At 32.8% G+C, this 16,828-nt stretch overlaps 1 long non-coding RNA gene across 2 annotated transcripts; it reads left to right on the plus strand.

Annotated features, from left to right (window-relative positions):
* Positions 1–1,808: 1,808 nt before the first annotated feature.
* On the plus strand, positions 1,809–9,185 carry LOC127247570 (uncharacterized). Of its 2 annotated transcripts, XR_007837900.1 has the most exons (5): positions 1,809–2,244; positions 2,367–2,448; positions 3,442–3,524; positions 7,528–8,758; positions 9,004–9,185. It is a non-coding gene; the product is annotated as an uncharacterized LOC127247570 (long non-coding RNA). The 2 variants fall into 2 exon arrangements; XR_007837899.1 differs by lacking the exons at positions 7,528–8,758; positions 9,004–9,185 and having other exon boundaries at positions 3,442–3,653.
* The last annotated feature ends 7,643 nt before the right edge of the window (positions 9,186–16,828 follow it).

Here is a 16,828-nt window from a genome sequence, read left to right on the forward strand (position 1 = left end):
ATCACACTTTGAAAATATGGCAAAATGTGCTCCATTCATCGAAGGTGGTTTGCAGGCAAAACAATAACACATTTTCCATCTACTTGTTCGATCTCTTTATAGCATCCTTGAACTTGGGAACAATTATTGCATCTGTTGTCATCCAAATTAGTCATTTGCATACAAGTCCCTTGAACTCAACACTTTTCATATTATTATAAAGATGGCATACCCAAAACTTTTTTTCCGATCCTTTTTTTTTTTATACCAAACACGAATCATTTTTGTTTGTTTGATATGAAGATATATGCCTCATCATGTATTATATTTAAATTCCTTTTTAATAGTATAAAAAACTATTCACATACATCACGTGTCTCACAACCAATAGCATAGTCCAAATGAAATAACTCACTATTAGGATCAATTGCAATCGTATTTAGTCGTATAACTTAACATGAACCCTTCAAATGCATCCATTGACCCAATCATAGGTCGACAACCAGATCGAAATCCATGAACAAGTGATTCCAAATATATATTATATTTGCTAAATTATCATCGCTTATTGATAAACTCACCTCCCAACTTCATCAAGACATGTGATCTAGGGATTCAATTGATGCAATGGTTCGGCATAATGGCATAACTTCTCATATTTCTCCTCTGCATCACCATCAATTGCTTTAAGTGCTCTCCTCTTTGCCTTGTATCCCTGTTGATGAAATACATTGCATCTGATATTTTCAAAGACATTCTTAATTTTTTTACACGTTTTGAAGGATTTGATCGAAAAATTAATGGTTTGTATTTCTTTGCGAGCGATGAAGACTTAACATTTTTATTTCATATCACATAAGCACTTATGCTTTGAATGATATATTTTGATTTAAAATGTTGATTGATCAGTCACCTTTAAAGCATTTATTCCCCTATTACAATTTTAAGTTGCACATTGAACATAACTTTATTTTTTTTCAATTTTCCCAAATTTCATAGTTCTCATAGTCACGATAGCTCGATTCTATATGGCCTATTTAAAATCCTTTTTCAAACTAAAGATCATTACATGGGCAAAAGAAGAATTGTACTTGGTAGATAAATCGTAAACTGTGCGTGAATCCATATTTTCTATATCAGATTCGGCAATATTTGGACTGACACCTTGTCCTCGACTTGGAACTTCCGTGGACGACGGTTGTCATCACTCAGTTCTTCATTTTCTTTGCAGGCTTTGTCATGTATACCCTTGTTATGTTGTGCTCCTCATTCCATAACTTAGAGAGTTTGTACGCCACCAGACTCATTCCCTCACATTCCCGTGCCAACTCTTAAGGTGTCATCGGTTGTTACCCCATCACTAACTTAAAGAGACTCAATTGAGTGGACTCGTTACACTAGAAGTTATAATCTTCTTACTATAATCAGTATCACCTTACTATAATCTTCTTATATTGTTCATTTGGTGGCCCTCGTTATTTTGAAGTTCTAATTTAGAACGGGTTAACTTATATAATAAATACTCCATAACTCTTAAAATAGGCATCAAATTCTTTGTTCAAAGAAAAAAAAAATTAGTTTCAATTTACTTCCTCCGTCCCAAAAGAATTGTCTTATTTTTCTATTTTTGTCCGTCCCAAAATAATTGTTTTATTTTCTTATTTAGTAATCATGATCTTCATCATACAACAAAATTATTTCTACTTTTACACAATATTTACAAAAATTCCACTGCAATTAAAAATTTAAAATAACACACAAATTAATTGAATTATTCTATCCACCCTAATTAATATCCTACCAACTCCATTTAATTACTAACCACCCACCCTCGTAACCCTAATTCTAATATTATATCTCTCTCTCATCGCGGCTTCCTTCTTCCTTTGTCCTTCAAGCTCTTCTTCTAGAGCTTCTTCCTTGTAAAAATCTTGCCATCGCCGCTATTTTCGTCGGTGAATCAATCAGAAAACTTAAAAAATGGCTTCTCCTATTCAAGGCAAACCGGATGAGCTGTCGGATTTGGCATTCTCGTGTACTCCGCCGCCGATCGAGTTTTCCAATTTCGGCTTTGGTGACGCTATCATCGACTTAGAAGTCACCGCCGATTCGGAGTCTGACGGTGAAGAGCGGTTGGGTGTGGGGGTGAAGGAACAAAAATATCTTTCTCGTAAATCCAAAAGCCCTCCGTCGCTTTCGAGGCGTTGTTGATGTTTCTTCCAATCTTTTGTCAGTTCGCTATGAATTTGAAGAAGTACCAAAAAGGTAAGATTCGTAGTTGGTTGTTGTTTTAGAAATTGGTTTATCACTATTTTCTTAAATTTACATTATTTGTGTATTATTCATATTAGCATGTTTAGTTATTGATTAAATTTCCTTTTGGTTAGAGGAATCATTTGAATGAAGCTAAAAAATTGGAGTTCTGGACTTGTTCCAAGCACTGTCTGTTCTGCAGGTTACGATTCAGAGGTGAAATGGCTTGAACTTATATTTATATGAGCTCCAACATACTTATATGTGATGCTACATGAAACTTATATGTTTGGGTGTTAAGAGTTTGAGTATATGGGATATTATGATGAGAAATACGCTACTAATTGAGTAAATAAAGATGTCCTATAATCTACAATGTTTTGGAGACAATTCCACAATGTTTGTCACCCATTTTAGATGCGTGCATGTTCCCGTATGTCCAGTTATTCCTATGTCCTATGAGCCATATCTAAGACTAGTTTGATCACATTGTATGAAGATTAATCATAGGTTAGCTCATCTTTTTATCACTCGATGATAAATATATTATATGAGAGTGATCCCCACACCCTAAATCAACCCAACAATTGTTTCATAAGATCAAATTCTATTTACTGATGACTTTAAAGTCTGAAAGTGAACATGTAGCTTGATGATTATAAATGTGAGAGCTATATGAATAATTGTTAATATATTATGCTATGTCCAAAAATGATTACAAGTATTTAAAACCTATTGAAAATAAATTTTACATACTTGTAATCTTATAGTTACAAAATACTCCTACCTAACGGTTTGATGTACGCACAAGAACATCAATTTTTCTTGCAATAACACCGATACTAAGTCATACTCTCTACGAGTGTGATGAACTGCTCAATGCCTGCAACTTCATTACTTCTAAGAGTTGTTCTAATGTGAACATGACCAATTCTTGGTCTACTTCCAAATTGGTCGGGAGTAAACTTTTTTTTGCAAACGTTGCTTTGCCCATATGTGGTATCTTATAGTCGTTGCAACCTTGATACTTGAGAATCTCCGTTAGACATATTTGTAATGTGATGAAAATATTTTTAAGAGTGTGTCTAATAGCTCTTCAAAAGAATTGGCAACGGCTTTTAGTAGTTCTTCCATATTGTAGCTTACTTTTGATACTTGTAAGGACTGCAAAGATCTAAACCACCTTAGATCATTTATATTTGTATTCAGGCTATTAGACGGTTGAGATAACAAATGGCTATCAAATTCATCACTGCTTCCACTTCCCAAAATTCCGGATCATTTTCTTCAATGTAAGGCTTCGCATTATCTTGTTGTATGTAAATTGTCTTAGAAGCATCACGAGACCATCTTTTCTTAATTGTCGGAATCACCTACGAGTACAACTCAATGATGATTAATAAATATTAGGTTATTGCTAAGAGTTGTGCATCATTTAGCCAAAAAAGGATAAATAAAGTGCTTACCTCATATATCTGCTTGGTGACTTCTTTTGTAATTGAGTCCAATGGTTCAATCTCCATTGTCCCAACAACCCTGTTATTAGAATTACGCTTCGTAGGTTCTTTTTTTTTTGTGAGTGGAAAATTTTCAATTTTTCCATAAAAAAACACTCCCCATTGAAACCTTATAGGAGCTTGATACGGCACAAAGGAACACTACCCTGGTAATAAACCTTTTTCTTTGACAAGTTCTATACGGTTCAACCTCATTGAATGCTGAAAAGTACATATCATTCTCTTTGGATAAGTTAAATCATTTCTCATCAATGTGCATGGTGTTGTTCTTCTTGATTAAGCTTGGTTTGATTGCATTTGTATGTACTCTGAATAATCTATTTTTGTACATCTCCCAACACTACTTTTGCTTACTTTTAACTATTTGGCAATGCTCCTATACGTATCTCTTTTGCTGCAATGGATTTCCTTCAAACATAAAAAATAAGGTTGATTTTGGTCTTTCTTTTCCGATTCTTCAGTTTGTCAAAAGCATATTGTTACTATCCTTATGTGGCGGCTTCGTCGATTTTCCACGATGGGGCTACTGTTGGATGAATTTTGCCACAAAAAAATTGTTATTTGATTGAGCTCTTTTACACTAAATTCTTTTTTGCCCATCTTTAAAATGAGAGAACTTGTAGCATTTGTGTGTTACTTAATTACTTATACAAGGTTATTCGGCGGGGAAATGATTTTACATTGGCGGGAAATTATTCATGACTTTATTTTTTTTGGTTTGGAGGAAAATAATGATGATTATGTCACTTATCTAGTTGGATTGTTTCTTATGATTGTATCCTCCAAAAAATGATGCAAAAATAAATTTCTTGATGTATTTTTGTGGAAGTTCGATGTTCCTATAAAATCGAAACATATTGCGGGTTTTTGTTATGATCATCTTGGTACATTTGTTATGTTGTCTATTAGGTTGTGCATATCTACACAAATTTCTATTACTGCTCTTGTTGTTGCCTATCGTGACCTCTTCTGTATTACTGTCTGCCGTGACTCTTCTGCATGAATGTAATTTTATTTTGATTTTTTTTGTTAATAAAAAAATCAAAGTATTTAGTATTTACACTTTATTTTGTTTGTACATATCAAGTTGTAATTATCACTTTAATCTATTTTTTCAACCCTTTGTAAAGTAAAGATATATTAGTCATTTATATTCTATTTCATATATACTTTCAATTAAATATTATTATTTTTTAATTTTTATGCCAACTCCCACTATGATACTTCTTTTGCGACCGAGAGAGTATTAAATAATGCTATGCGAAAAAAAAGAATATAATTTAATCAAATATAAAATTTTTTAAAAAAATATATCTTATGTTGTTTAATCATTTAAAAAAAATTAAAAATAAAAATAATATTCACAGTTAATTTTTATTTAGTTTTTTCTTTTAAACTTTTAATACATTAGTTTATAATTTTTATAAAAATGTTGGTTTTGTTTGTTTGTTGCTTTTAATTCAAAGTTACCATTTATTATTTTTAAAATATTAAATTATATATATATATATTTACTCATTCTTTTTCTAATATAATAGAGAGTTACGATATACATAAGAATTTAGAAGGAATATGATTAGTAAATAATTAAAAATATATTAGTAAAATCAATTACAGTATAATATAAATTATTATAAATTAAAAATAACTAATTAGTTTAATTATAATTTAAAAAAAATTTATAAATTATAAAATATAAAATATAATTAAAGTGTGTAATCCTTTTTCAAAAGAATAAAAGCGAAATAAGATGTGAGACGAATATAAATAAAAAATATAACATTATATGTAGAACGGAGTTATATTAAAAAAAATAACAAAATAAAATCTTAAAATATTATATTTTGGAATTTTAAATATTTATTTTTTTGTATTTATTATTTTAGTTTTGATTGTGAAATTTTGCGCAAATAATGAGTGTGTTTGTTTCACTGCAAAAAATACTACTTCCAATTATATTGAAATCGTTACAAATACTTATTTTTTGTGACAAAAAATTATTTGTGACAAAAAATTATTTGTGACGATTTGGTTACGGATTTTAACTGATATGTTTACTCGAGTTATAAAAATTCTTTGCTACAACAAATATCGTAATAAAATAATGGTGGTCAATGCGCGTGGAGATTATTTTTGTTACAGTTTCATTTGTGTGACAAAAAATAGAATTTATTTTTATAACGAAATATAGTCATAACAAATGATGCGGTGCAAATGTTTGTTGACAAACACAATAGTTTTTTTAATGGAATCATATCGGGGAAAATAATATACAGCCTGTCCTTTGAACAACTTTATGTTACTGTCTAAAGGTAATGCAATTGAAACACCTATATCTGATTAATTATTACTTATAAATATTTTACGAGTGTCTTTATACCTATGATATCTCTCTTTAATCAGGATTAAATTCAAGTACATACTATGCAGGACAAGACTCCTATGTACTTGATGCAACAAACTACCTAATGCATGTTAACAATGTGATTTGATCATAGGCTTAAATCGTTAATTCTTCTCTCGTTCTTTCATATTTTCATCAAACATCTAACTTAAACAATTAAAATATAAACATGGATGAGTGTGTGAACAAAATGAGTGAAAAAGAAGATGATATCTTTTATTTTAATGAAAGTAGTAGATCTGCATTACAAAAACAAGAAATAAACTTGACGGAAAAGAGATTTTGGTAGCCACTGATGGGTGGTCATGGGTGGAGAACCACCATGAGTCCCCTGACCTCCCCTAAAACTATTGAAAAGAGCTTCTTACAGTATTAGCTCTTGAATATAGAATTAACATAATGTAACTAGCAATAGAAAATGAATACGTAAGCGTATGTTACAACGGAAAATCTGGGCACTTATTATAGGCTTATCAAAACGGAAATTGAGTGGTTATTAGACAGTTGGAAATCGTTGAACTTGTTGGACAATTAGGCAGTTAGTCAATTGGCACGGTTGAAACTGCCATAACTCCCAACTTCGCTCGTAGTGCCTTATTGTGATAATCGGTGAGCCTGTCATATATTTTCCTCTTGGACGAGAAAGTATTGTTGATGGAAGGTAAGATGGCACTTGAATCAAAAAAGGTCTTCATAGTGAGTCTGGAATTAATGACTTAACCTTCATGATACCTGCTTTCGCGGAGGTACTTCTGATTTTTGCTGGGAAAAATATCTCTGAGGCGGTGAAAATTCGCGGCCCACAGATACTTAGGAAGAAAATAATTTAAGATAGGATTTTTAATTGAGCAAAGGGATTTTTGCTGAGTGTATCTGTCACGGCTGCTTAACTGAATCTAGGTAATTTAAACCTAAGTTTACTTTAAATTGGACTTAAAACTTAGTAAATCGCATCCAAGGATGATTGGATCATATCAAGAAAAATATATTAATAAAATATGTCATAAATAAGAGATTATTATAGTTTTCACGTAAAAAATACAAGTAATAAATACATTTGAAAGTGAAAAATTTGCTCCATAATTTTGGCTTATCACACCCGTACTCCATAATTCTTTCAACTCAGCCACAAGAGACTAAAGAAACATATCAATGCGATCTCTCAGTATTTTTGGGACCATTGATAATTCTAGAAAATTTAAATGATGGTTGCTTCATGCATATCTAGGGTGATAGATAGTATATTACAAGAACTATAGGCTAAATGCTATAACTCACACTTATATTCCCGAAAGGATTGAAGTGATTAGTGGCCAACCCCAATTGTACATTGTGCAAATGAGAGATGTTGATGATCAAAGCTTTTCTATGCAGCACTATCAGTTGGATGGCGCAATATGTCATCATTGACACGACCTTCAGCACGCCATCGCACGGATGCTGCAATTTTCTAAAAAAGATTACCATCTTTGTAAACGGTACCCCAAGGGTAAGTACTTCATCTTCTTTATTTCCGTCATGGGGCTGCCCTAAAAAATCCTACTTTTCCTGAAAATGACACATGCAAGGAGTTATGCATCCTCTTTTGTGAACAACACATAGTTGTTTATGCATATATCTATACTCCTACAAGTAAAATCCAACTAATTTGTTATTTTGTTTACCTTATAGTAATTCATTGGAAACACGACATCATCCGATATGGTATCCTTCAAAAACTTTAACAATAGGTCAACTGAATTTTGTTTGACCACTAACACAGAATCCTCAAATGCAAGAGACAGGCAATAATTGAAAACTTGCTCATCTTTTTACAGTCAGCTATAAGGTCGTTCTACACCTATTCTAACATATGTTTTTACCATTTATTATTGTTGTCAATCTCTCTTCAACTTGGATGGTATAAGTGTTATATTGATTGTTCATCTCAACTACGTCCTCGAGCACAACACACTCTCGTAATAACACATTTAACTCATCTTCCCAGTGCGATGTACCACATTCGGGAACTGTGTTAGTGTTCAATTTTTTAAAATGAAATTTAAGCTAAATTTCATAATAATGATCAAAATGAGTTAGAAAATTATCAACTCGCTAGAAATAGAGTTAAAATAACCACAAATATCCCTCTAGGTTGGATGATTTTGATCTTATTTCATTAGTTTTTTTAGTATGTTTGAGAACTTCGATGAGAATGAATGACATTTAGAGGGGTAATTAATTCTAAAAATAAGCTTCAATGCAAAAAATCTATGAAAAAAGAAACTGACTCATTAGTTGAAAATAAAACTTGGAATTTGGTCCCTAAACAACCTAACTGTTTAATAGTAAATTTAAATGGCTTTATAAAGTAAAATAAGAAGAAAATGTTGTTAGGTTTACTGTTAGATTATTTTTCAAAGGAATTATACAAAAAAAAATAGAATATAGACTATAATGAAATATTTGCCCGTGTCGCCAAATTTACTATTATTCCTTTTGTCCGAGACCGAAACATTGGCCGAAGAATGCCGAGGGGTGACTTGCAGCGCGCCAACACATAGAGGCTAACAGAGATCCTTTGAGACATTCCGGAACCTTCAGAATGTTCCGGAACATTCTAAAGGTACCGAGATCGCCCCTTGACCGAGTAGCATATTTTATCTGTATCTCTTTGTATAGTTTATCATTATCTGTATCTTGTATAAATAAAGTCTATCTGAGTATGGATATATTTTGGTCTGTGTTAGGCCCAGTCCATTAGAGTGTCTATATATAGGGGAGTCCCCTCATTAGTACTCACTTGAGTTCTAGAGAGCTAATACACACTTTACTTTGCCGTGTGCATCTTGTGGTGTTCTTACTTTCTAGGGTGTTCTTGAGTCATGTGCGAGGCTATACTAGCGACTTTTTGAGGGTGTTGAGGAACTACTAGACCGACTGGAAGGTGTTCGCGGAGGAACCATCCAACCCAGTACATTTTAATGTTATATTTAGTTGCTTATTTCTTTTAAATTTAAATATTTTTTTTTTTTTAAAAAAAAGGATGTTAAAACAACCTTTTAAATGGTGATTTAAATAAAAAATATATATATATATATATGAAATAACTAGAGGGGCTGTAGATAAAAATAAAAAATAGTATTATGTTTGTTTGTTAGACAAGACATTTTAAAACAATCACCAAGAAAGTGGAAATTCATGTATGAAAATTCTAGACTTTTCTAAAGGAAATATATAATTACTGTCTATAATTTTAAAATTGTTGAAAAGCATCTCATTTTCTTCTCATTATGTCGATGATATGTTAATAATTAGTTCTTATTTGAAATTCATGTAACTAAGTGTTTAAGTAATAAATTTGACATAAAATTCTTGGGTGGTGCTAAAGTAATTATTGGCATGAATATTTTAGGGATAGAAAAAATTACAAATTTATTTTAAATTAGTCTAGTTATATTTCGAAATTTTTAAAAAGATTCTCTAAGTGACACTAAGTCTACTTTTGTCCCTGTAGCCTCTAATTGTGTATTAAGGATCAATGTCCAAAATCTGAAACTAATATTGAATATATTACGCGTGTACCATTCTTCAATGCCTATGTTATGTACTTAACGGTTAGTTCTAGATCAGATTTAGCATATGTTGTGAATTGTTTAAATGAAATTATAATTTTTACTAGTTTTGTCTATTTTAATCAAAAGTATTTATTTTCTATTATAGTAAAAATAATCACACACTAATACCAAAATACTATTTAATTTTATATAAATTATAAATATATTATTTCACATATAATTAATTTATAGAGAAGGTACAAATGACAAAATATTAAAATCATTTTACATACTTTACCAACCAATAAAATATTATACCTTTTAATTTACCGTAACATTCCAAATTACTCATTTGGATTGGGACAAAGAGAGTATAAGTCTAATTGGGATATTGAATATTGATATGCTTTAAAATAACTCTTAAGATATCAAGTAGGTATCATTAATGTGAATTTAGTGTAAAATATACACTAATAAGATTAAGTTGAAAGATTTTGTGGATTCAAATCATGCTAATGATAGAGACTTTAGGAAATCTATTATCTTTTATATTTTAAAATTATATGGTCATGCAAGCTGAAAATCACAACTTCAACATAAGTAGCATTGTCCACTACCGAATCTGAATATGTAGCAATAATCAAAGCATTAAAAGAAGTATTGAAACTAAAAGGTTTAATTACTAAAATTAGTTATTTTTGTTATTGTATTTTCAGATTGTTAGTCTATAATTTAATTACGTAAGAACCCTGTATTGCACGATAGAACTAAGCATATATTGTCAATTTTATTTTATATGTGATATAGTATCTATTAAAATTAAAAAAGATTTCATCTGAATTTAATCATGCTAATATGGGCACAAAAATTTTACGCTCAACTAAATTTGAATAGTGTATGAAAACCATATATTATGATATATTTTATTAGTATGTACTATTATTGGTGTCTCATTGTAGGTTTAAATTTTTTATTACAATAATTTTAAAATTTTATACTAACTTTTGGTATATATATATTTTTTGTAGGATAGTAATTCAATGGCCGATGATAATCACAATTCACCCTAGAACTAAAATTAGGTTGAAGATTTGTAGGAATTTGGCCTGTGAAAATATGTATTTCAAGCCTATTCTTATTACAAAGCCCAACACTATGGCTTGAGCCCAAAACGTGTGGCCTACCATCTTAAGGCTCGATCCACCTAAGAATGAATTTGAACATTCGATCTAAGGATTCGATCTCACCCGTTAATTTTGATCTTTAGATTGTAGATACATAATGGTGTGTTGAACTAGCGCCGTTTATTTATTTTTTCATCTCTCACTCTCTCGCTTGCACTCACTGTGTGTAAATCATTCTCTCATTCTCATTTCTCTTTGGAGGTTGTGGTTCTTGGTTTCTGTGTCCATGAGGTTCTGGAATATCCAGCCACTATTTCGACGATGTTAAAACTGTAATCTATCTCTTTTTTATGATGTGGAAACCGCAGCCGCTACTCGAAAATGTGCACTGGGTAAACTCTCGGCCGAACTTAATACCCTGTAATCTATTTTCTTTGTCTTTAGTGGTTGTGATTTGTGTGTAATTTTCTTTTACTGTAAGCTCAGGTTATTTTTTGATTTCTTTTCAAAATGGTAGAAATAGTTTTTGTTGATGATGATAGGTGCCATATTTAGTGTGTTTGTCGTAGTTTTGAGCTCGATAGCATTTTTGGATAATCGGTTATTTATGCAACCGATTAATTGGTGAGTGAAAAATGCGACGGGCCGGTGGACCAAATTAATTAGATTGATTTGGATGAATGGGACTTAGGTTAATATTTTTGGTTATTTTTCCTATTTGAAGACAAACCAAATTGTGCATCCCTAAGTTAAACCTGGGTATATGGCCTAAGTCGCAGTATTATTTAAATAAAATATTATCCTTTGGGTAGATTTATTATAATCTCAAATGAAAGGTTTGAAATTAGAATAAATTACGATCGTCATAAATGAAAAGTTTGTTAGTAGAATCAATTACGACTACCTCAAATAGAAGGTTTGAATTTAGAATAAATTACATCGGTAATTAAAGTTGTAATTATGATCGTAATTGATCTCCTTCCATTTTGGCCAAGTAGAGCCGTCTATATAAAAAGCCTTCCTCCTTTATTCTAGATAAACCAACAATATTATCTCCTCATTCTCTCATCTCTTCTAGCTTTCTAGAAACTTCTCCAACTCAATTCATCTCTCGCTTTCTTCGTCGGAGCTCCGATGATCTGAGGTGTCACTCTCATCAGAGACGAAAGTTTTTTTTATCTTTGGGTTCAAACGCCGGCCACCAGAGGCACTACCGAGGCGTATCTAATTTTCGGAAAGAAGATTCATCATCGACTTGGTTTCACGGTAGACTTAATTTTTGCAATACCCATTTTACTAACAATAAAAAATTATATACTACTTTGCGAGAATGTTAACTCCTACAGAAGTCACCTTCACCGGAGGGGTCTCTGTAATCGCTGCCGGATCCGCTACTGGAACAGTCTTCAGAGCCGCCACTGGAGCTGCCGTCGGAGAAGTTGGCGGAGCTGCCGTTACTGCCGCCGAAACAGTTGCCGAAGCCGCCACCGGAATATTTGCCAGAGTTACCGTCGGAGTTGCTACTCCCTTATTTGGGCCAATTTCCTTTATGGGTAGCCCTGTATTTTCTGGATCTGCCCCAGGTGGATGTGGGTGCTTTTCTAGGTTTTTGGCCGCACCATCTACTACGTTTGCAGCCTAAACTGTTGGTTCTGGACTTGGCCCACGGATGATGCCCCATGTACCAGTCCTACAACCATTCATTAAAGTAGACTTTAAGAGGTGGAATGAGAAGATGCTCTTCTGGCTGACTGCAATTGGATTTTCTATATTCGTGTTGCACGATGGCCCAACTACCCCAGAGCCTGATGCGGATCAGCAGATGCATGCAAATTATGCATCGTGGGCACATGGAGACTACATGACAAGAAATACCATATTATGTAGCCTTTATAACTCTTGTTATAATATATATTGTAAAATAAAGAGAGTGAAAAGGTTGTGGGATGCCCTTGAGAAAAAATATAAGTCTGATAATGTTGGGTCTAAAATGTTTGTTGCTGCCCGGTTTATGGACTATAAAATGGTATATGGAAAGTCTGTCATTGAATAAGTGGAAGAATTTCAACACATTGTCCACTTTTTTATCGACAAGGAGATGCCACTGCCAATAAAGTTCATCATGAGTGTGATGATTGAGAAATTGCGCCCGAGTTGGAGCAACATCAAGCACGGGCTGAAGCATGAGCTAAAGCAAGCGGGGCTTGAAGATCTCTGATTGTTCGAATCAGGAATGAAGAGGACAGCAAAAAGCAGCACAAGGCTAAAGGCGGAGATATTGCTAAAGCCAACTTGGTCGAAGATCTCTCCAAGAAACGTACATGCCCAATTCAAATGGACAAGAACAAAGCCACACAATCCAAGTTTATAGGTAACTGTTTTAACTGTGGTAAAACAGGACACCAAGTTAAGGACTGTAAAGCACCAAAAAAGAAGAAGTTGAGTTCCCAACTTGTCGAGACGAGCCATTAGACTCATCGTGACCTCAATAGTGACGACCTTCTCGTTGTTTTGTACAATACAAATAATGTGAAAAGTCAGAAAGTTTGGTATGTTGACACTTGAGCAACCTGTCATGTTTGCTCCAACAAAACAAACTTCTTGACCTACAAGGAGACTGAAGGGAGGAAGCTGCACATGGGAAATTACGCAACTTCTGAGGTCCAAGGCATAGGGAACGTGGTGCTGAAGATGACCTTTGACAAACAACTAACCCTGAAGGATGTCCTGCATGTGCTAGACATTCGGAAAATTCTCGTCTCTAGATCGCTGCTAGTTAGGCATGGTTTTAAACTTGTCTTTGTAGTAAATAAATTTATATAATAAAACACGATATGTTCCTAGCTAGGGGTTATACTACAAATAGGTTGTTCAAGTTGAATGTAATGGTCGTGCGCCGAACACCACCTACTAATATTAAAAAGAGCAAAAATCATTTTTGGTCTCATTCAATATCATAATTATTAATTTTGGTCCTATTCAAAACAAATTATCAATTTTGGTCTCACTCAAATGAAAATTTATCAATGTTAGTCCCAAGATGGTTGACTGGGACTGAACACGGCCGTGTTGGATGACTCAGAAGGTGATTGGTCATCCCAGGCAGCCAACACGGCCGTGTTGATTACCCTGCACTTCTGAACACGGCCGTGTTGATTACCCTGCACTTCTGAACACGACCGTATTCCTGCCCCGTGTTCTGAACACAACCATGTTCCTGCCCATGTTCTCAACACAGCCATGTTCCTGCCCATGTTCTTAATACAGCCATGTTCTAGGCCATGTTCACGACCATGTTTTCAATATAATCATATTGTAGGTCATATTTATTATTATTTTTATTTTTTGGTTAAAATTATTTGATATATATATTTATAATTCAACAAAAATATTTTTTACAATTATTTCATAATATAAAAAATAATCAATTTTTAATATTTTAAAAATATATTAAAATAATAATATATTAATATATTTTTAATAATACTCCCTCCGTTCCACTTACCATCTCCACATTGCCGTTTCTCCGTCCCACATCCTATGTCACTTTCCTTTTTTGAAAAATAATTACACACTATTTTTGATTTTTTTTAAAAAATTTTTAATTAAACTAATGAGTTATCTTAATCATAGTTATCTACTAATTATACTTATCATAAATTATCGTGTCTACAGTGACCCAGGCATCCAACGTGGGACGGAGGGAGTATTATTTTAAAATATTATTTTGAATAATAAATTTAATTTATAATTTATAGAAGTAATTAATTTAAAATAATATTTTAAAATTTTTACTATAAATTTTTTAAGATATATATAATGATGATTTTAAAAAATATATATTAATATATTATTATTTTTATATATTTTTAAAATATTAAAATTGATTATTTTTATATTATGAAATGATTGTAAAAAATATTTTTGTTGAATTATAAATATATATATCAAATAACTTTAACCAAAAAATGAAAATAATAATAAATATGACCTACAATATGATTATATTGAAAACATAGTCGTGAACATGGCCTATAACATGGTTGTGTTGAGAACATGGGCAGGAACATGACCTAGAACATGGCTGTGTTGAGAACATGGGCAGAAATATGGTTGTGTTCAAAACACGGGCAGGAACATGGGCAGGAACACGGCCGTGTTCAGAAGTGAAGGTAATCAACACGGCCATGTTGGCTGCCTGGGATGCCCGATCACCTTCTGAGTCATCCAACACGGCCGTGTTTATTTATCAATTTTAGTCTCAAAATGGTTGACTGGGCTTGAACACGGCCGTGTTTAAGCCAACACGGCCGTGTTCAAGCCCAATCAACTATTTTGGGACTAAAATTGATAAATTTTCATTTGAGTGGGATTAAAATTGATAATTTTTTTTTAATATGACCAAAATTGATAATTATGATATTGAATGGGACCAAAAATGATTTTTATTCTATTAAAAATGTTGTTTCTTCTTCGTACTTGATCTAATGTTCTGATTTATGGCATTGTAGATTAGGTCACATAAAACTAACAAGAATAGGGGAGATTCCGTAGCTCAAGAAAACTATGTCAAAATTATTGGAAGCCTAATTTACTTAACAAACTGCACAAGACCTGACATGGTTTGCCCTGTAAACACGTTGAGTCGATACGCTAGTAACTCCAGTCATGAACACTCGAAAGCGCTAGTAAGAGTCTTATGTTATCTTAAATTTACTCTGAAGTTTGGCAATACACTACGCGAAATATCCAGCGGTACTCAAAGGGTACTGCGATGCCAACTAGATATCCGATGCAAAAGACTCACTGTCTACAATTGGATATGAATTTACAATTGGAGGAGTAGTTTTTTCATAGAAATTCACAAAATAGACGTGCATTGCACGGTCCACAATGGAATAAGAGTTTATCGCTTTGAACAAAGCTGGCGAGGAAGCCGAATGGCTGAGGAACCTTATGGATGATATTTCATACTGGACAAAACCAGTACCTTCCGTGATGATTCACTGCGACAGTCAAGCTGCAATGGCAATGGCTAATAATGGAATCTACAACTGTAAATCCCGACATATCCGACGTAGACATAACTTTGTAAGGCATTTGATCACCTGTGGGGTTTTGAAATTTGAATATGTAAAGTCAATAAAAAAAAAAAAAAAAAAACTTAGCGGATCCCTAACCAAAGGGTTGCAGAGATATCAAATGTATAAACTGCTAAAGGAAATGGATTTGAAATCCACAAGATAGAGACAATTACAGTAGTAACCCAACCAAATCACTTGGAAATCCCAAGTCTTGGTTAAATGGGATAACCAAGCTGTGAAAGTCCGACACAAACACTCAATTACAATTTCCTGAAAAGCAATAGGTGTTATAATGTGCAAAAGTGGTGAGGTTGAGTCAATGACTCTTAATGATCCTAAAGGTGTGAGTTAGATACCTTTAGATATGTTTACCTATATAAGTTTGAAGTGTGGGCCGCTTCGAATGAAACACTTATGAATCCAAAGACGAGATTCATGGCCGAAATGGATCAAAACATGAGAACAAAGTTGAGACTGCGATAGGGGTACGTCAATATTATTGACTAAGTGCACATAAAGATGGAACATTTCAATGCATCACATCAACTGTGCCACCAGTACACTCTGTAAGATTGATTATGGAATGTTTAAAACCACAAGTTACATGTCTAGATGTGTCAATGTCTCACAGGGTTTGAGCTGGGTTTATGTCCTTTTATGGGCATTTACACTAATGTAAGGAATTTGTTGGATAATCGGTTATTTATGCAACCGATTAATTGGTGAATGAAAATTTGACAGACCGGTGAACAAAATTAATTAGATTAATTTGGATGAAATAAATAAATATTTTCGGTTTGGTTAATATTTTTGGCTATTTTGCATGTCTCGAGACAAACCAAATTGTGTAGCCCTAAGTTAAACCCAGGTATATGGCCTAAGTCGCAGTGTTATTTGGATAAAATATTATCCATTGGATGGATTTATTATA

Source organism: Andrographis paniculata, unplaced genomic scaffold (assembly GCF_009805555.1).
Source record: "Andrographis paniculata isolate CXL003 unplaced genomic scaffold, ASM980555v1 Contig11END, whole genome shotgun sequence".
Classification (NCBI taxonomy): Eukaryota; Viridiplantae; Streptophyta; class Magnoliopsida; order Lamiales; family Acanthaceae; genus Andrographis; species Andrographis paniculata.